This window comes from Ranitomeya variabilis, chromosome 2 (assembly GCF_051348905.1).
Source record: "Ranitomeya variabilis isolate aRanVar5 chromosome 2, aRanVar5.hap1, whole genome shotgun sequence".
Classification (NCBI taxonomy): Eukaryota; Metazoa; Chordata; class Amphibia; order Anura; family Dendrobatidae; genus Ranitomeya; species Ranitomeya variabilis.
In genome coordinates this window covers 268555077-268577683 of record NC_135233.1, presented here as the reverse complement: position 1 = coordinate 268577683, position 22607 = coordinate 268555077, and positions in this window count along the sequence as shown.

The following is a 22607-nucleotide window of genomic DNA, read 5'->3' as shown; positions in this document are numbered from 1 at the left end:
GGAAGTTAGAGGAGAATGCTGACTGGATTGAACGAAGCAACACCTAGTGAGAGAGGGTGTTGCGGAGAAAGAGACAGTAGGGCCTCTGTCAGGGGTGGGATCCTGACAGGGGCTTGGCATTGGAAAGAACGTAACGGGACCGTGCCTGCTCAGCATAGCGGCGGTGCCCAAGAAAGGACTAGAAGCGAGATAGATTGTGCTGAGTGAGAAACGAGATCAAGCAGAAGGAGAATACCAGCAGGGGTTTTGTTGAAAGAGGCAGCACCTTGCTGAGGCGCATTACCGGTGGCCGGAACGCCGAGGGAGTGGAATAATATACAGCTTTAAGCCATACTCCAAACAGCGGCAGGACAGTCAGTCTCAGGCGGGCTGTCTACCACATATCACCTATGAAGTCTTGGGGGGCAATTGCGGGAGAGGGGCGTCTCTAGGGTCCCGGAAGAACTCCAGGCCTACCTGACAAACGGGTGCCGTTCTTACTGTAACATCAGGAAGGGACGGAAGATTAGCAGAAGACCAGTTAATCGAGTTGTGAGGGAACTTAAGAAACAGACACAACAGTTGTGAGGTACTTTCCGTGAGCACAGCAGGGAAGGACTACAACACATAGCGCTAAGAAGGAAGGCACTGATTTCCACCTGTGAAGAGAACTCTGGAGGTGCCATTGGACCGGCCGGACTTGCGCAGCCTGGTGAACCGTATTCTGGACTGAGGACTCAGAGATCTCCAGTAAAGAGGTAAAGAGACTGCAACCTGGTGTCCTCGTTATTTACCGCGACCTGCACCCCACAACTGCACCGCTACACCCCCGTTATAACATCACTTATTTGCACCGGACGTCCCCCACTGACGGACAGGGCCACGGACCGGGTCTAGCCACCGTGACAACCCCAGGCCTGAGATCCCAGAGGCCCGGCTCCGGGTACCCCTCGGCCCTGCGGCGGTGTGGGGGCGCTCCACTAGTCAGTACAGTGTGGAGTCTAGTCAAGTCAGAGTCAGGTGTGTGATTGGGGTTCAGAGGAAAGGCGAGACACTTCTGTGTTAACAGGTTTTAAGATGGTGGATGCAGTAGATCCCAGAGGCCCGGCTCCGGGTACCCCTCGGCCCTGCGGCGGTGTGGGGGCGTTCCAGAACTTGGCGTCACGAACAGGATCTACTTAAACCTGAAGAATCGGGTCATGTGTGCCTAGGAACTGTGATTTATCGTGCTTGGACTGTGCTTTATTACAAGGACTGTGTGTTGCCACTTGCCGCCAGAAGTTCCCGCCAAAACCGCCGCCATTACAGCGCTAAGGAGAGCGCAGGAGAAGAAGAAGGGCGTGGAAGTGGGCGTGAACAAGCTGAAGAGCGCGAAAGACAATGGCCGCCCAGTCTAAATATCTCGGCCCCTTGAGGACGTGTCCGTCAGCAGCCGAGATCCGCCTCCTGATCCTTAATGGTGGGCAGAGACAACGAAAACGAAACCGCCCACGAAGAAGAGAGCGGGAAAAGGACCAGGAAGAAGGAGCGAGCGACATGGAGAACGCCATGGCGAGCCGCCCGGAGCCGGAGCGTGGGGTCTGAGCAGAGGACTCCCCCAGCCACCCGGAGGGGCACCGCAACCAGGCCTCCACCGCTGATGCTGAATTCCTGCAGGCCGGAGTGGACGAGCTCAGCGACCGACCCCGGCGGACGCAGCTGAGCACCGAGGCCGGGTGGAAGAAGGCCATCATCAGGAGCCTCACCGGACATCTGTCGGCAGCCTCATCTGGTCCGGAGCAGGGAAGAAGTCCCAGCGCTCCGAAGCTGGAAAGCAAGGCCCTGCCGGAAAGCGAGGTGCTGCAAGCAGAGATGACAGCGTCGCAGAACAAGGCCCCGCAGCCAGCGTTCCAGACCCCAGAGGAGACGGAGCAGACCGGCACCGGAGGGACCGCATCTGAAGCAGGTAGGAAGAGCCACCCTGCCCTGACGACCGACACCACTCCAGTGACTGCTAGTGCCACAGCTGCTGACTCCGTTCCAGTGACTGATCTTGCAGCAGCCGCTACCTCTGCTGCAGCAGATGCCCATACTCAAGCTGCGCAGACCTCCATCGCTGCTCATGATTTAATCGTACATGAAAGACGGATTAACGGCATTTGTCCAGCACTGGGTGTAACCCTGGACCTCACTTTGCCCAGGCCAAGAAGGGTTAAGTGCCAGGTGCAGCCCTGGAAGCCGTCCAACTAAACCTCGGAAACCTGAAACTGTAGATAGTTAACTGTTTATTTCCTTGCTGTTTTGCTGCTAAAACCCGTCCTGGTTTTACTTAAAGACACTTTGCGAAGATGCCATTCCGGAGCCCTGGTATGGACTGGTAGGCTGAGAAGAAGAGCTACCTCAGAAAGACTTGATCTCCTCTTAAAGGGGAGGTGAGAATTGAACTTGAAAGTGATACTGTTTTAGAACAGTAATGTCATGATGATGCTTTGCAAGAAATGTAACTGTTTTTCATGGAAAAGTTATGTGTGTTTAATTTGTTTAAAATGTGAAACCTAGATAATGTTCTTTGAAAAGAAAGATGCAGAAAGCCCGTAGGGGTAGATGTAGAGTTCCGTTTAACTGAAAGTGAAGAAGTAATAATGAAGGTGAGGATAGAAGGTAAACCCTGCGTCCCCATAGAAAGTTAGTTCGTTACTAAGGACAGAAAGTAAACCCGTAGGGGTTAGTGAGTGAGTCCTTATAGGAGCCAAGCAGAGTGGGCTCCATGTTCTCAAACTGAAAGGAATGTTATGTCTATACCATGTATAGTAGCGAAAGGCAGTAGGCCCTGGCTGAACGGGGCGGTCCTGTAAAAGAAAGGAGAGGCAGTAGGTCTGGTGCCATAGGGACAGGTGGTCCTGCAGGTTCAAAGTAGGAGAATGAAAAGTTAACTTGCCCTGTAATGTGATTATGGGAAGGCCTTTAGCGAGCTAGGAGTGTATGTTCCTTGAAGGCAACGTTAAATTATTGTTCATAAATTTGCACTTAGTAGAATACCCGGTTGGGTAAATGAGAGTTAATTGTAGCCTGTTGCTATGATGTTTAATTATGTTTTGTAACGTTAAAGTGTCCTCACCTCCCATAATGGGAAGCCTGTTCAAGTATACTTATTGTTTTGCACTCAACAAAATTGTATGTCTTTTTGCTAACCTGTATTGTTGTTTTCTTCCCAGTCCCGGAGTACTGTGTTTAACCAGGGGGGAGTGCAGCGCCCCAGAGTCCTGGTCGTTGCAGTACTGTGGCTCCGCCACTATGGGGAGCTATGGTGCGTTCGATGGCACTGAAGGAGTTCCTCTGAGCAGGTATCACAGACACCAATATGTTTCACAGCAAGGTCTCCGGGGGGAGCTAAGGGCGCTATTCATTAGGCCACTCCCCACCATAGTGGGTAAACTGGGGGTCAGGCAGGAAGTTAGAGGAGAACGCTGACTGGATTGAACGAAGCAACACCTAGTGAGAGAGGGTGTTGCGGAGAAAGAGACAGTAGGGCCTCTGTCAGGGGTGGGATCCTGACAGGGGCTTGGCATTGGAAAGAACGTAACGGGACCGTGCCTGCTCAGCATAGCGGCGGTGCCCAAGAAAGGACTAGAAGCGAGATAGATTGTGCTGAGTGAGAAACGAGATCAAGCAGAAGGAGAATACCAGCAGGGGTTTTGTTGAAAGAGGCAGCACCTTGCTGAGGCGCATTACCGGTGGCCGGAACGCCGAGGGAGTGTAATAATATACAGCTTTAAGCCATACTCCAAACAGCGGCAGGACAGTCAGTCTCAGGCGGGCTGTCTACCACATATCACCTATGAAGTCTTGGGGGGCAATTGCGGGAGAGGGGCGTCTCTAGGGTCCCGGAAGAACTCCAGGCCTACCTGACAAACGGGTGCCGTTCTTACTGTAACATCAGGAAGGGACGGAAGATTAGCAGAAGACCAGTTAATCGAGTTGTGAGGGAACTTAAGAAACAGACACAACAGTTGTGAGGTACTTTCCGTGAGCACAGCAGGGAAGGACTACAACACATAGCGCTAAGAAGGAAGGCACTGATTTCCACCTGTGAAGAGAACTCTGGAGGTGCCATTGGACCGGCCGGACTTGCGCAGCCTGGTGAACCGTATTCTGGACTGAGGACTCAGAGATCTCCAGTAAAGAGGTAAAGAGACTGCAACCTGGTGTCCTCGTTATTTACCGCGACCTGCACCCCACAACTGCACCGCTACACCCCCGTTATAACATCACTTATTTGCACCGGACGTCCCCCACTGACGGACAGGGCCACGGACCGGGTCTAGCCACCGTGACAACCCCAGGCCTGAGATCCCAGAGGCCCGGCTCCGGGTACCCCTCGGCCCTGCGGCGGTGTGGGGGCGCTCCACTAGTCAGTACAGTGTGGAGTCTAGTCAAGTCAGAGTCAGGTGTGTGATTGGGGTTCAGAGGAAAGGCGAGACACTTCTGTGTTAACAGGTTTTAAGATGGTGGATGCAGTAGAGGCAAAAGGTTCTATCAGTGCCAAGTCTCCATACAGTATGAGGACACATCTGAGGGTTTGTAAGGATGTCAGGGCAGTCTTGGGCCTAGGCCCAGAAGAGTCATTGAGTACCATGTCTCTGTCTTCCCTGTAAGGAAGATGTCAACTGGATCTCAGCAGAAGGGACGTATGGTGGGCCTCAGGGAAGTTGTTTTGCCAGATAGAAGATCCCTAGTACCATCAGTGAAGGTTGAGGCGGGGGCAGGTCAGGCAGAATGTAGGTAAGGACTGATAGTACACTGGACACTGTCTCAATTTATATGCTGCAGTTGTGTGCAACTGAATTGCACAGTAAAGCTGAACCGGGAATCATGTCTGTAGCCGGATCCAGTCACATGGACGGGGACGTAACAACGACTCCCAAACGACAAGTGAGTAAAGAACAAACTCCACAACAGACACAAGTCAGACTTCTTTAGAAGAGGGGTTTCAGGGCAAAGACAACTCAGTTCCAGCCCACAGCAAACCATCCCTGGCCCCGCTACACCATCTCTTGTTCTGAACCAGAAGAGTTGCCTCACAATTAATAGAAATGAAATAATGTCTCTATATCCATTTATGTATGTGCTGTTATCCCAGTTAACTTGCATTACTTTGTTCCTTAAATTAGAGTACTTATACAGTATTTATATGTTAGGAACATTTTATGTCCATGATTTGGCATTATTATATACTATTACGTCTTTTGTGAGCACACCTAGCACTTAGTTCTAGACACAGAAATAATGTTAGCCTGCCATTATTGGTAAAATTACTTTTTTGAAAGCAAGATAAGAGTCATAGAAAAATACCAGAATACATTTTTATGCACTCTTTAAGTAAAGTTATGGAATGAGCTCCAAAGCGTAGTAGTAATCATTGACTGCTAAAATAGCGGGATAAATAATGGACAGTGACCTGTTCTGAACATGCAAGTTGTACTTTTATGGATACATTCAGATGCTCCTACCTGTCTGCTTACCTTTAAAGTGAGATTGTGAAAAGGCAGTAGGTTCAAAGTAATAGTGAAGTAGTTAGTCATCTAGTGAATGTAAGTATATCACAGAGGTGTAGATAGCACCAACATCTTCTTGTTTTATTCTCTTTAAACTTCAAATTCGCTCTTACTTTATGGTCCCAATTCATAAAGACTGGTATTGTGCACTCCAGTCTTGATGTGCAGTGCTTTAGAGTAAGATTTGCAAACTTCTTTAAGAGACGTGCTGAACTCTCAATCAAGTTGGCACATCTTTTCAGCTCCTGAGTTAGAGACTGGAATACATTTCTGTTGTAATTTACATTACTTTTGTAACATAAATTATGTGGTAGAGTGGCTCACTCGGCTGCACACGGAGGTAGACACGGGTGCACTGCGGCTTTAAGAACTTCGTTTGGTTTATTTTAGGCAGCATAAACCAAGGTGTGGTAAAGGAAATACAGCCCTCTGGGAAAAACAGGAACACAAAACAAAATGGTGGCAGAACAAACAAAGTCCTTCTGTGAGCGGGGTTCCTCCCGCTCACAGCTGACAGAACACACACTGTTCAGGTTCACTAGTCCATGCAGCACTCTCCTGCAGTGCTCCTTTTCCAGGCAAACACACCAAACACTGAAAGTTCTTTCCTTCAGACATTTAAAGGGCCACTGTCACCCCCCCCCCCCAGCCGTTATAAACTAAAAGAGCCACCTTGTGCAGCAGTAATGCTGCAGTCTAACAAGGTGGCTCTTTTAGTTTTTGATTCATTTATTAGCTCAATAAAGCGTTTTATAAATTGGCCACACATACCAGATATTATACCTGGAGACGGTCCGAAGCGTCCTGTATGAATCCCCCAACTGCCGTCACTCTTCTCTTCAGGGCCGATGGTACCCGCCCCCTTCGCGTTGTTGCTTCTTAAATCCGGCGCCTGCGCTGTGCGTGCCTGCCTGGGGCCTGCGCAGTCTTCATTATCAGTAGCAGCTCAGATGCAGGGTGCCTGACTGCGCAGGTGCGGGCAGTGCGGCCTCCCTGTTACTGAATCCCCGCCCCGCACTGTGTTATTCATTATGCACAGTGCGGGGCTGGCATTCCTGGGCATGCGCACTGCGCTTGTCAGACGCTCCCCCGGTCCCCCGCCTTCCAGCGTTGTTCTTTGTGGCTGTTCCAAACGTCGGCAATGAAACCTGTATATTCGGGCAATGCTGGAAGGCGGGGGACCGGGGGAGCGTCTGACAAGCGCAGTGCGCATGCCCAGGAATGCCAGCCCCGCACTGTGCATAATGAATAACACAGTGCGGGGCGGGGATTCAGTAACAGGGCGGCCGCACTGCCCGCACCTGCGCAGTCAGGCACCCTGCATCTGAGCTGCTACTGATAATGAACACTGCGCAGGCCCCAGGCAGGCACGCACAGCGCAGGCGCCGGATTTAAGAAGCAACAACGCGAAGGGGGCGGGTACCATCGGCCCTGAAGAGAAGAATGACGGCAGTTGGGGGATTCATACAGGACACTTCGGACCGCCTCCAGGTATAATATCTGGTATGTGTGGCCAATTTATAAAACGCTTTATTGAGCTAATAAATGAATCAAAAACTAAAAGAGCCACCTTGTTAGACTGCAGCATTGCTGCTGCACAAGGTGGCTCTTTTAGTTTATAACGGCTGGAGGGGGTGACAGTGGCCCTTTAAGTGCAAACCATGTGACTCCTCAACCATGTGACTGATCACATGACTGTGACTTCACCCAGGTCCTGTCAGCACACAGCGGTGCTAGCTCTGTAGGTGGAGATATAGGGGGACACTCTCCCACCCGCTCTATGAATGTCCCCCTAAAAACCAGCCCATAACATAACTTAACCCTCACAACACTTACTGTGCTGAAGGAAATAAAACTCTGGATTTTATATCATTGATGCTATTAGGCGTAGGGAAACATATCTCCCCTCTATTACATTACCAGTGACTATGTCACAATTAGGATGAATTTGTGCTTGTTTGGACCCTCACTGATTTGATAATTATTACCTATGCAGTGAATAGGTGATGATTTATGTAGATTTGAGTACCTATGTAAAAAAATAGATAGCTGGTGTAAACCAATTCGTAGGACTAAGTACAGTAGCAAAGAACCACTTCATACTTCCCTGCATTTGTGTGTCTTTTGATAACTGTAGCTAGCCTGGTGCGATATTACATGAGGATCATGCTGCAAAGATAACATTGCATCAGGACAGCTAATCAAAAGAAGATTCCAGCAGGTAGGAGACATTTTTTTTCTCTTATTTATTTTGACTTATATACAAGTCATTATCCTGGAAAGAATGTTTCTTTACATTTTTCCAGTAAAATACATTTTATGTTCAGTTTTGTACTTTTTAGTCTCAGTCCGTAAAAGTAGTGTATTATTCTGACAACAATGTTCCCAGCAGCGACCTGGGAATCAGAGATGCTTCCAGGGTTCTCCCCCATGCTGTTCCCATGCTATTTCAGCTCTGTTTCCATCGATTTGAGCAATTTTTAGACCCCTCCAGACAGGGCCGGACTGGGACTAAAATTCAGCCCTGGCATTTGAAGTTACACAGGCCCACTTGTCACATGGTGACTGTATAATATCTTTTTACACTTGTAGGCAGGACCGGTTTTAGGCAAAGTGGGGCCCTAGGTAAAGTTTAAAATGGGCCCCAAAATGCTAACATATTGCACATCACACAAAAGCATTTCTGTTGTATTTACGTGCGCTGAGTTCAGGCCGCTAAATGAGTTTGATCGACAATACTGAAGTTGTTCAACGCTTGTTTCCCGGCCTCTTTCCACCAGCTGAGGAATAATGATGGGACAGAACGATCACTAATAGATCACTAACAGATCACCATACAGTATCATGTTATCAGCAGCACATCTACAGTTTACACCCGCGATGTGCTGCTGAGAACAATGATTTTTGTTCCAGCAAAAACAATCTGAATATGCAGCAATTTACTTGTTTAGTAAAATACACCCCATAGTCCTCCATATATTATAATGTGCTCCACAGTCCTCCATATAGTATAATACACTTCCTATAGTCCTCCATATTACAATACACTGCTCAGTCCTCCACATAGTATAATACACTCCTCATAGTGCTCCATATAGTATAATGCACCGCCATAGTCATCCATGTACTACAATTCACTTCCCATAGTATAATGCACCCCATAGTTCTTCATATAGTATAACGTATTCCCCATAGTCCTCGATACAGTATAATGCAGCCCACATATAGTATAATGCAGCCACCCCAGAGTATAATGCAGCCACCCCACAGAGTATAATGTAACCCCCCATAGAATATAATACAGCCCACCTCCCCATAATATATAATGTAGCCCCCCATAGAATATAATGCAGCCCCCCATAGTATATAACACAGCCTCCCCCATAGAATATAATATACCCCCACAATAGTATATAACACAGCCACATAGTACATAACATGGCCTCCCCCATAGAATATAATATACTCCCCATAGTATATAGCAAAGCCCGCATAGTATATAGCACAAACCGTATCGTATACAGCACAGCCTGCATAATATAGCACAGCACATGTAGTAGATAACACAGCCCACACAGCAGTATACAGCACAGCCCACGCAGTAGTATACAGCACAGACCACGCAGTAGTATACAGCACAGACCACGCAGTAGTATACAACAGCACAGCCCACGTAGAAGTATACAGCACAGACCAAACAGTAGTATACAGCACAGCCCACAGAGCACTATATACAGCACAGCCCACAGAGCACTATCATGATTAGGGGTGCTGTGCCACCGGAAACGCGTTGATCTTGGATTTTATTCTATTGCACGCTGATGTTTTATCCTTACACTATACTATTGGAAGTGAATAAAGTTATGGATTTTTCACTGCATCGTTGAGCTGGATCTCCTTTCTTCTCCTGTTCGTCCACGCCTTGACACAGCGGTTCCGTGCTCCGAGTCCTTGGGAATGTCAGTATGGTGAGCAGGACTTTGCTTATTTCTAATACAGCACAGCCCACAGAGCAATATATACAGCACAGCCCACAGAGCAATATATACAGCACAGCCCACAGAGCAATATATACAGCACAGCCCACAGAGCACCATATACAGCACAGCCCACAGAGCACTATATACAGCACAGCCCACAGAGCAATATATACAGCACAGCCCACAGAGTACTATACACAGCACAGCCCACAGAGCAATATATATAGCACAGCCCACAGAGTACTATATATAGCACAGCCCACAGAGCACTATATACAGCACAGCCCACAGAGCAATATATACAGCACAGCCCACAGAGCAATATATACAGCACAGCCCAGAGCACTATGTACAGCACAGCCCACAGAGCAATATATACAGCACAGCCCAGAGCAATATATACAGCACAGCCCACAGAGTACTATATACAGCACAGCCCACAGAGCAATATATACAGCACAGCCCACAGAGTACTATATATAGCACAGCCCACAGAGCAATATATACAGCACAGCCCACAGAGTACTATACACAGCACAGCCCACAGAGCAATATATACAGCACAGCCCACAGAGCAATATATACAGCACAGCCCACAGAGTACTATATACAGCACAGCCCACAGAGTAATATATACAGCACAGCCCACAGAGCACTATATACAGCACAGCCCACAGAGTAATATATACAGCACAGCCCACAGAGTACTATATATAGCACAGCCCACAGAGCAATATATACAGCACAGCCCACAGAGTAATATATACAGCACAGCCCACAGAGTACTATATACAGCACAGCCCACAGAGCAATATATACAGCACAGCCCACAGAGTACTATATATAGCACAGCCCACAGAGCAATATATACAGCACAGCCCACAGAGTACTATATACAGCACAGCCCACAGAGCAATATATACAGCACAGCCCACAGAGTACTATACACAGCACAGCCCACAGAGCAATATATACAGCACAGCCCACAGAGCAATATACTGTATATAGCACAGCCCACAGGGCACTATATATAGCACAGCCCACACAGTAGTATACAGCACAGAGCACAGCCCGCATCTCTTCTCTTCCTCCACCCCCCCCGAGAATGGCCCACAGTCCAGTAAAAAAAAAAAAAACACTCTCCTCACCTCTCCTCTTGCCAGCGTTGCTTCCTGGTTCCTGCTAATGTCTCAGCAGCTGCAGTCTGCCCGGGAAACAGCAGGTGCGCGATGATATGACGTCATCGCGCACCCGCGGTGTCACAGGCAGAGCGGGGAATGATGGGAGAGGGAGCGTCTGTAGACGCTCTCTCCTCCGTCATTGCATCCAACTGTACCGGCGTCTATACGCCGGTATAGTTGAATGCGACGGCGAGGGGGGGGAAGGGAGGCGGATTGAGCGGCCCACTACTGGCACCGGCCCTTCTGGCATTTGCCAGAAGTGCCCGATGGCCAGTCCAGCCCTGCCTCCAGATCACTGGGGAAAGGTCGCTGGAAATACTCGTTACTCAGGTCGAGCACCCAAGCATTACGACTTGCTTGACTCATGTAACAAGTATTTTAGTGCTCGCTCATCACTAATGCTGTAGTGCTACTGATGCTGGGGCTGATTTTGCTGATTTTAAACTGTCAAACATCTTCTTGCCGCCCAATCTAAATTTTCTATCATGCTGCTCCTGCTGCAGCCATTACACACAATGCCAGCCACACACTTATTGGCTTTTTTTACAATGCTACAGATAGTACTGCTGCTGCCATTGCCAGCCCTAAACTGCCAAGCATCTTTTTGCCTGCCTCATCCTAATTCTCTACTGTTCTGCTCCTGCCTCTGCATAACCACACCAGCCACTCCAGTTTCTCCAGGCCCTCCACTAGTCACCGCCTTCTGTCCAGTCCTTTCCCCATCTTCCGATCTCCCACTGCTTGCACTGGAACCCAGAATTTCTGGAGTTCATGGCGCCCAGAAGTGTAATATACACAAGTGTGGGAAAGGACACGGTATCATACCATCATGTTATGGGCCGTGACGTTTAAAGAACCCGCCTGGGGATCACAAAAGCAGGAAATCCTGGCTGAGCCTGAGAGGTGGGGGATCAGAAGTTGCATGAGAGGTGGGGGATCGGAGGAGCCAGAGAGGTGAGCAGTAAGGTGAGTATACGGATTGTTTTTAGTTGTTGACCTTTTCATGGCCATTTTTTATTTAGAAAAATGGAGGCTAGTGGCTGACATTTTGCTCAATGGTTTCAAAAGCACACTACAAAACATCTGTATTTTGGCAAGTATGGAAATTTAAAAAGTGTGAGTAGGATTCATTTCCAATCAAATTTATTCACTGATCTCTTGGTACAATAGAAATGGTGCTCTATTATGGGAGAACAATTCCTCATAGAAAAAAGTGTAGGAAAAAAATACGGCTCTCAAAATGTGATATCACATCCACAAAAATGTTGTAAAAAGATTTATCACTGCAAATGTAGTAGTATATATATATATTGTGACAGAGTCACTGGTAATGTAATAGAGAGGAGATATGTTTCCCTACGCCTAATGGTGTCAGTGATATAAAATCCAGAGTTGTATTTCCTCCAACACAGTAAGTGTTGTGAGGGTTAAGTTATGTTATGGGCTGGTTTTTAGGGGGACATTCACAGAGTGGGTGTGAGACTGTCCCCCCATATCTCCAGCTACAGAGCTAGCACCACTGTGTGCTGACAGGACCCTTGTGAGGTCACAGTCATGTGATCAGTCATGTGGTGGAGGAGTCACATGGTCTGGGCTTAAATGGCTGAAGGGAAAAACTCTCAGTGTTCAGTGTGTTTGCCTGGAGAAGGAGCACTGCAAGATAGTGCTTCATGGACTTGAGAAACTGAACAGTGTGAGTTCTGTCAGCCGTGAGCGGGAGGAATCTCACTCACAGAAGGACTGTTTGTTCTGCCACCATTTTGTTTTGTTTTCTTGTTTTGCCCAGAGGGCTGTATTTTCTTTACTACACCTTGGTTTATCCTGCCTACAAAAAACCCAAGGAAGTTCTTAAAACCGCAGTGTACCCGTGTTTACCTCTTTGTGCAGCCAAGTGAGCCGATCTACCACAATATACTGTATATATACATATATTATATATAAATTGGGTATCACTGTAATCGTATTGAACTGCAGAATAAAGATAACATGTTAATTAAATAAAAAACTTTTCTAGGTTTTTTTTTTTTTTACTCACCGTTGAAACAAAAAGATCTAAACACAAAGGTGATCATCAAGTCGCAAGTAACCAGAAGTGGTAACAGTGAAAAAAAAAGAGAGAAATAATGCTTCATCCTGAAGGCCCAAGATAGGTTAGTCCTTAAGGGGTTAAACCTATTGCAAGAAGCAGAAATCTACACTGATGAGTTATACGGCTCGGTGGGTATTAAAACAAAAGAATCCCAACTATGAATGATAGTTTCATGTAGATATAAAGGTTTCCATGCCCATGACCGACATGAGTTCTATAATTAGAGCAAGACAAAGATAATGCTTCCATATACATTCACCTACTCATGTAATAATGAGGCCAGACTGAAAGAACATATCTGAGTTTTTGGGAATAAATTGGATTCTTTGGGTAAATATATTTTTATTAAAGAGAAAAGAATTTTACAAGAAAAACAGTAGTCGAAAACTACGACAATGATCAAAGTACTTTTCCTCAATATACAATTCGAGAAGAGTAACACAAAAAACACTCGTTCACAAACCATAAATTGGATTCTTGATCCGAAATTAGTATTTTAAATACATCAGCATGGACTATATAATTAACAGGTACATCGTAATAGTAATAATATTCTGTATATAGCCAAATTATGTATAGCCGTAAAGTGTCATCTGTCACTGTATATACGAACAGTTAGCAACATCTTGTATTAATATACCCAAGTGGAGGCATGATGCCAAACCTTCTAATAATACAATGCTATGAATGCTCAAAAGTAATGTTATTGTCCTTAGTGTTATTACCATGGACCCTGGTTTCCCGGTGCCCACACCTTTTATAGACAAGCTCCACAGCTGAAGAATGGAAATATACACCTGGGGCCAAACTGAAGGACTCTCAGATGAATAATTCAGTTAATACGGACAGACGGACCGACCGATAAATGGGTTGATTGATCGATGTGTAAATTAATGGATAGATGGATAGGACTGTGAATGGATAGATAGTGGTGGCGCATGCACAGATTGAGATCTCCTCCAAGATCTCATCTCCTGAGATCTCAATCTGCGCATGCGCCACCTCTGTCAGTCATTTTCCCAAAGCTCACCCCAGGGATATGTACAGGAGATTGGACCTCCACACACCGGAACCTTATGAAATTAGTACAGAATAGCACCATAGATGACTATAGGTGCAGTTGTATAAAAATTTAATAAAAATGGAAGTATGTGTGTAGGTACTATAGTATGTATTTCACATGTTATACTGTTGTATAGCTGTATTTAATGATATTTATTCAACCTACTCATGTAACTATTCTCTGTTTTATTGTTTTTCACAAATAAAATATATCTAGATAAGTGCTGACCATGTTAGGTATGTACAATCAGGATAAATAAAACAAAACAACTTCTAAAATGTTTCACTGTATAAGACACATTTATGAAGACCTCCTCTCCGACACATGTAGTACAATAAAATGTGCTAAACAGATTATGTGAAGGGATGCGAAAATAATGAATGTGAGGATTGATGTCTGGAAGGCATTGTATACATTCTTTTCATAGCTGAAGTTATATCAATATATCCATTCAGATGCCTGCTGTATGCTCCATTAACCATGGCTCAATATACCCGAGCATTTTTATTTAGTATCTTCTTAACATATTCATTGAGCTGCAGGTTACGTTGGAAAAGGTGTTGGACTGGTAACAATTGTATAAAATGTGTCTTTGTGTGAACATTGCAGATATGATGACCTTTTTGCTTAATGTGTATAATTATCATTTTCATGTAATGTAGGGTTTTCTTACAGTAGAGTTTTTTCCATTGCCCATGACTGTAATTCTCGAAAGCATCTATTTGATTTCTTACAGCAAATTAGACCTCATATGCAACATGCCAAAGACATCGGACAATTAAAACCTCCATGGTCTCCTCTTATTGGCTTCATCTACCTTGTTAAACCTCCTGGTTCATGACGGATGCTACAGCCTGACGAAGGACATATTTCGAAACGCGCGTCGGGGCGTGAACCGCACTTGATCCCAGGATGACCCAGGTAACATTTCATGCACTCTGCTTCTTTGTAGGATATCAGTGTCTACTGTCTCATCCATCCATTTGGCTACAGCCCCCCCTTCTGCTGCAGACTGTCTAGTCTACATACCCTTTCCCCACTTAGAGACACAGTCTTTTTTCTATATTTCACATGGTATATATGATATACTCTGTGTGTTACATCATTGAGCTATTTAGAGGCTTAATATAGCACATCCTATAACTCCATCTATTTATGCTGAATATTGCAATTACATCAGGTTGCCTACCCAATCAGTGTCATATACAGTAATTATCTCTATTGTGGTCCTTTAGTGATTACCATTGTCTGATATTAAGCATTGCATATTTGATATATATAAGTTTGGGCACTCTTTTGTTTGTAGTGCCACTTTTCACCCTGTTTGTCCAATAAAAGCTTTTCACTTTTCCAAATCATGTTTCTGTACCCTTCATGCACCACATGTTCAGTTTGTTTCTCCTTTGTTTTCATTATAGAAAGTAGACATAGCCATTAGGTAGTACCACTTCACTTTGGTAAGTTGGCATCTAAAGGAAATCTAAAATTCTAGGAATGTTCCTGCTTATATCCCATGTGACCTATTTTTGAAAGGACAATCCAATCATTTGATCCAAGTTCCTTTACCTGTAATTGTTTAAGAAATAACTTTCACATAAAGAGAAAGATTTCAGAGATTAGTCCCAATATAGTACATTTTTTCATGATTTATTGCTATTTGGTGCTTTTAAGTTTCTATATACAGCTGCGTGTATGGGGACGTGTAAATTTGGGATAAGGAACAACAGCGATGTGCATAAAAAAAGTGGATCTCTTGCAAAATGTTCATTAAGTGTTCTTCTCTGAACATACGAAATACAACAGGATATCTGTTATGACCCCAATGGCGAGGGTCTCAGAGATATCAGCAAGTCTGCGAAGTACAAAAATCCAGCTCATAGGGCAGTGGTAACTGGGTTGACCATATATCTACTCCTAACGCCAACACTAGAAGTAGCCGGGGAACATGCCTACGTTGGTCGCTAGATGTCTCGCGCCAGCCGGAGAGCTAACTACCCCTAGAAGAGGAAAACAAAGACCTCTCTTGCCTCCAGAGAAAAGACCCCAAAAGTTGGATACAAGCCCCCCACAAATAATAATGGTGAGGTAAGAGGAAATGACAAACACAGAGATGAACTAGGTTTAGCAAAGAGAGGCCCACTTACTAATAGCAGAATGTAGTAAGATAACTTATATGGTCAACAAAAACCCTATCAAAATCCACGCTGGAGATTCAAGAACCCCCGAACCGTCTAACGGCCCGGGGGGAGAACACCAGCCACCCTAGAGCTTCCAGCAAGGTCAGGATACAGATTATATACAAGCTGGACAAAAAATGCAAACAAAAACGAATAGCAAAAGCAAGGAAGCAGACTTGGCTTAATCAAGCAGGAAACAGGATCAGTAGACAAGAGCACTACAGATTAGCTCTGATATCAACGTTGCCAGGCATTGAACTGAAGGTCCAGGGAGCTTATATAGCAACACCCCTGACCTAACGACCCAGGTGAGCATACAAGGGATGACGGACATACCCAGAGTAAAATCACTAGTAGCCACTAGAGGGAGCCAAAAGGTAAATTCACAACAGTACCCCCCCCTTAGTGAGGGGTCACCGAACCCTCACCAAGACCACCAGGGCGATCAGGATGAGCAGCGTGAAAGGCACGAACTAAATCGGCCGCATGCACATCAGAGGCGACCACCCAGGAATTATCCTCCTGACCATAGCCCTTCCACTTGACCAGGTACTGAAGCCTCCGCCTGGAGAGATGAGAATCTAAGATCTTCTCCACCACGTACTCCAACTCGCCCTCAACCAACACCGGAGCAGGAGGCTCAGCAGAAGGAACCACAGGCACAACGTACCGCCGCAACAAGGACCTATGAAATACGTTGTGAATGGCAAACGACACCGGAAGATCCAGGCGAAAGGATACAGGATTAAGGATCTCCAATATCTTGTAAGGACCAATGAATCGAGGCTTAAACTTGGGAGAGGAGACCTTCATAGGAACAAATCGAGAAGACAGCCATACCAAATCCCCAACACGAAGTCGGGGACCCACACCGCGGCGGCGGTTGGCAAAACGCTGAGCCTTCTCCTGTGACAACTTCAAGTTGTCCACCACATGATTCCAGATCCGCTGCAACCTATCCACCACAGAATCCACTCCAGGACAGTCAGAAGGCTCCACATGTCCCGAAGAAAAAAGAGGATGGAAACCGGAGTTGCAGAAAAATGGCGAAACCAAGGTGGCAGAACTAGCCCGATTATTAAGGGCAAATTCAGCCAACGGCAAGAAGGTCACCCAATCATCCTGATCAGAAGAGACAAAACACCTCAAATACGCCTCCAGAGTCTGATTAGTTTGTTCCGTTTGTCTGTTAGTCTGTGGATGAAAAGCGGACGAAAACGACAAATCAATGCCCATCCTACCACAAAAGGATCGCCAGAACCTGGAAACAAACTGGGATCCTCTGTCCGACACAATATTCTCAGGAATGCCGTGCAAACGAACCACGTTCTGGAAGAACACAGGAACCAGATCAGAAGAGGAAGGCAGCTTAGGCAAAGGAACCAGATGGACCATCTTGGAGAAACGATCACATATCACCCAGATGACAGACATGCCCTTAGACACCGGAAGATCCGAAATGAAATCCATAGAGATGTGTGTCCAAGGTCTCTTCGGGACAGGCAAGGGCAAGAGCAACCCGCTGGCACGAGAACAGCAAGGCTTAGCTCGAGCACAAGTACCACAGGACTGCACAAATGACCGCACATCCCTTGACAAGGAAGGCCACCAAAAGGACCTGGCCACCAGATCTCTGGTGCCAAAAATTCCCGGGTGCCCTGCCAACACTGAGGAATGAACCTCGGAAATGACTCTGCTGGTCCATTTAGCAGGCACAAACAATCTGTCAGGTGGACAAGAGTCAGGCCTACCAGCCTGAAATCTCTGCAACACACGTCGCAGATCTGGAGAAATAGCTGACAAGATAACTCCTTCCTTAAGAATACCCTCAGGTTCAGCGACTCCAGGAGCATCAGGCACAAAGCTCCTAGACAGAGCATCGGCCTTCACATTCTTAGAACCTGGTAAATACGAGACCACAAAGTCAAAACGGGAGAAAAACAATGACTAGCGGGCCTGTCTAGGATTCAGGCGTTTAGCAGACTCGAGGTACATCAGATTTTTGTGATCAGTCAAGACCACCACACGATGCTTAGCACCCTCGAGCCAATGACGCCACTCCTCAAATGCCCACTTCATGGCCAACAACTCCCGATTGCCCACATCATAATTTCGATCTGCCAGCGAAAACTTCCTAGAGAAAAAGGCACAAGGTCTCATAGTAGAACAACCAGGACCTCTCTGCGACAAAACGGCCCCTGCCCCAATCTCCGAAGCATCCACCTCAACCTGAAAGGGAAGTGAGATGTCAGGCTGGCACAAAACAGGCGCCGAAGTAAACCGGCGTTTCAACTCCTGGAAAGCCTCCACGGCAGCAGGAGCCCAGTTAGCCACATCAGAGCCTTTCTTGGTCATATCCGTCAACGGTTTAACAACGCTAGAAAAATTAGCGATAAAACGACGGTAGAAGTTAGCAAAACCCAAGAACTTCTGAAGACTCTTAACTGACGAGGGTTGAGTCCAATCATGAATAGCTCGGACCTTGACTGGGTCCATCTCCACAGCAGAAGGGGAAAAAATGAACCCTAAAAAGGGAACCTTCTGTACACCAAAGAGACACTTTGAGCCTTTAACAAACAAAGAATTTTCACGCAAAATCTTGAAAACCATCCTGACCTGCTCCACATGCGAGTCCCAATCATCAGAAAAAACCAGAATATCATCCAGATAAACGATCAAAAATTTATCCAGATACTTCCGGAAAATGTCATGCATAAAGGACTGAAAAACTGAAGGTGCATTAGAGAGCCCAAATGGCATCACCAAGTACTCAAAATGACCTTCGGGCGTATTGAATGCGGTTTTCCATTCATCTCCTTGCTTAATGCGCACAAGGTTGTACGCACCACGAAGGTCTATCTTGGTGAACCACTTGGCACCTTTAATCCGGGCAAACAAGTCTGACAACAGCGGCAAAGGATACTGAAATTTGACAGTGATCTTATTTAAAAGCCGATAGTCAATACAAGGCCTCAAAGATCCGTCCTTTTTGGCCACAAAAAAGAATCCCGCACCAAGAGGGGAAGAAGAAGGACGGATATGCCCCTTCTCCAGAGACTCCTTGATATATGAACGCATCGCGGTATGTTCAGGTACCGACAGATTAAACAGTCTTCCCTTAGGAAACTTACTGCCTGGAATCAAATCTATTGCACAGTCACATTCCCTATGAGGAGGCAATGCACTTGACCTAGACTCGCTGAAGACATCCTGATAATCAGACAAATACTCCGGAACTTCCGAAGGCGTAGAAGTAGCAATAGACACGGGCAGGGAATCTCCATGAATTCCATGACAGCCCCAACTTGACACTGACATTGCCTTCCAGTCCAAGACTGGATTATGGGTCTGTAACCATGGCAAACCCAAAACAACCAAATCATGCATCTTATGCAGAACAAGAAAACGTATCACCTCCCGATGTTCAGGAGTCATGCACATGGTAACCCGTGTCCAAAACTGCGGTTTATTTTCTGCCAATGGCGTAGCATCAATACCCCTAAGAGGGATAGGATTTTCTAATGGCTCAAGAACAAAACCGCAGCGCTTGGCAAATGACAGATCCATAAGACTCAGGGCAGCACCTGAATCCACAAACGCCATGACAGGATACGATGACAGTGAGCAAATCAAAGTTACAGAAAGAATAAACTTAGGTTGCAAATTACCAATGGCGACAGGACTAACAACCTTAGTAAGACGCTTAGAGCATGCTGAGATAACATGTGTAGAATCACCACAGTAGTAACACAAGCCATTCTGGCGTCTATGAATTTTTCGCTCATTTCTAGTCAGGATTCTATCACATTGCATTAAATCAGGTGCCTGTTCAGATAGCACCATGAGGGAATTTGCGGTTTTGCGCTCCCGCAACCGCCGGTCAATTTGAATTGCCAGGGCCATGGAATCATTCAGACCTGTGGGAATGGGAAAACCCACCATCACATTCTTAATGGCTTCAGAAAGGCCATTTCTAAAATTTGCAGCCAATGCACACTCGTTCCACTGGGTCAGCACGGACCATTTCCGAAATTTTTGGCAATACACTTCAGCCTCGTCCTGGCCCTGAGACATAGCCAGCAAGGCTTTTTCTGCCTGAATCTCAAGATTGGGTTCCTCATAAAGCAAACCGAGCGCCAGAAAAAACGCATCACTATCAGCCAATGCCGGATGTCCTGGCGCCAGCGAGAAAGCCCAATCCTGAGGGTCGCCCCGTAAAAAAGAAATAACAATTTTCACTTGCTGAGCGGAGTCTCCCGAGGAACAGGGTCTCAGGGACAAAAACAATTTACAATTATTCCTGAAATTTCTAAACTTAAATCGGTCTCCGGAAAACAGTTCAGGAATCGGTATCTTAGGTTCTGACATAGGATTTCTGGTAACATAATCTTGTATGCCCTGCACACGAGCAGCAAGCTGGTCCACACTTGTAATCAAGGTCTGGACATTCATGTCTGCAGCAATCACAAGCCACTCAGAGGTAAAGGGGAAAAGAAAAAAAAAATGAGAGAGAGAAAAAAAAAAACTCAGAACTTTCTTTCTTATAATCCCGCTTCTGCAATGCATTTAACATTTAATACTGGCCTGGCAAACTGTTATGACCCCAATGGCGAGGGTCTCAGAGATATCAGCAAGTCTGCGAAGTACAAAAATCCAGCTCATAGGGCAGTGGTAACTGGGTTGACCATATATCTACTCCTAACGCCAACACTAGAAGTAGCCGGGGAACATGCCTACGTTGGTCGCTAGATGTCTCGCGCCAGCCGGAGAGCTAACTACCCCTAGAAGAGGAAAACAAAGACCTCTCTTGCCTCCAGAGAAAAGACCCCAAAAGTTGGATACAAGCCCCCCACAAATAATAACGGTGAGGTAAGAGGAAATGACAAACACAGAGATGAACTAGGTTTAGCAAAGAGAGGCCCACTTACTAATAGCAGAATGTAGTAAGATAACTTATATGGTCAACAAAAACCCTATCAAAATCCACGCTGGAGATTCAAGAACCCCCGAACCGTCTAACGGCCCGGGGGGAGAACACCAGCCACCCTAGAGCTTCCAGCAAGGTCAGGATACAGATTATATACAAGCTGGACAAAAAATGCAAACAAAAACGAATAGCAAAAGCAAGGAAGCAGACTTGGCTTAATCAAGCAGGAAACAGGATCAGTAGACAAGAGCACTACAGATTAGCTCTGATATCAACGTTGCCAGGCATTGAACTGAAGGTCGAGGGAGCTTATATAGCAACACCCCTGACCTAACGACCCAGGTGAGCATACAAGGGATGACGGACATACCCAGAGTAAAATCACTAGTAGCCACTAGAGGGAGCCAAAAGGTAAATTCACAACAGTACCCCCCCCCCTTAGTGAGGGGTCACCGAACCCTCACCAAGACCACCAGGGCGATCAGGATGAGCAGCGTGAAAGGCACGAACTAAATCGGCCGCATGCACATCAGAGGCGACCACCCAGGAATTATCCTCCTGACCATAGCCCTTCCACTTGACCAGGTACTGAAGCCTCCGCCTGGAGAGATGAGAATCTAAGATCTTCTCCACCACGTACTCCAACTCGCCCTCAACCAACACCGGAGCAGGAGGCTCAGCAGAAGGAACCACAGGCACAACGTACCGCCGCAACAAGGACCTATGAAATACGTTGTGAATGGCAAACGACACCGGAAGATCCAGGCGAAAGGATACAGGATTAAGGATCTCCAATATCTTGTAAGGACCAATGAATCGAGGCTTAAACTTGGGAGAGGAGACCTTCATAGGAACAAATCGAGAAGACAGCCATACCAAATCCCCAACACGAAGTCGGGGACCCACACCGCGGCGGCGGTTGGCAAAACGCTGAGCCTTCTCCTGTGACAACTTCAAGTTGTCCACCACATGATTCCAGATCCGCTGCAACCTATCCACCACAGAATCCACTCCAGGACAGTCAGAAGGCTCCACATGTCCCGAAGAAAAAAGAGGATGGAAACCGGAGTTGCAGAAAAATGGCGAAACCAAGGTGGCAGAACTAGCCCGATTATTAAGGGCAAATTCAGCCAACGGCAAGAAGGTCACCCAATCATCCTGATCAGAAGAGACAAAACACCTCAAATACGCCTCCAGAGTCTGATTAGTTTGTTCCGTTTGTCTGTTAGTCTGTGGATGAAAAGCGGACGAAAACGACAAATCAATGCCCATCCTACCACAAAAGGATCGCCAGAAACTGGAAACAAACTGGGATCCTCTGTCCGACACAATATTCTCAGGAATGCCGTGCAAACGAACCACGTTCTGGAAGAACACAGGAACCAGATCAGAAGAGGAAGGCAGCTTAGGCAAAGGAACCAGATGGACCATCTTGGAGAAACGATCACATATCACCCAGATGACAGACATGCCCTTAGACACCGGAAGATCCGAAATGAAATCCATAGAGATGTGTGTCCAAGGTCTCTTCGGGACAGGCAAGGGCAAGAGCAACCCGCTGGCACGAGAACAGCAAGGCTTAGCTCGAGCACAAGTACCACAGGACTGCACAAATGACCGCACATCCCTTGACAAGGAAGGCCACCAAAAGGACCTGGCCACCAGATCTCTGGTGCC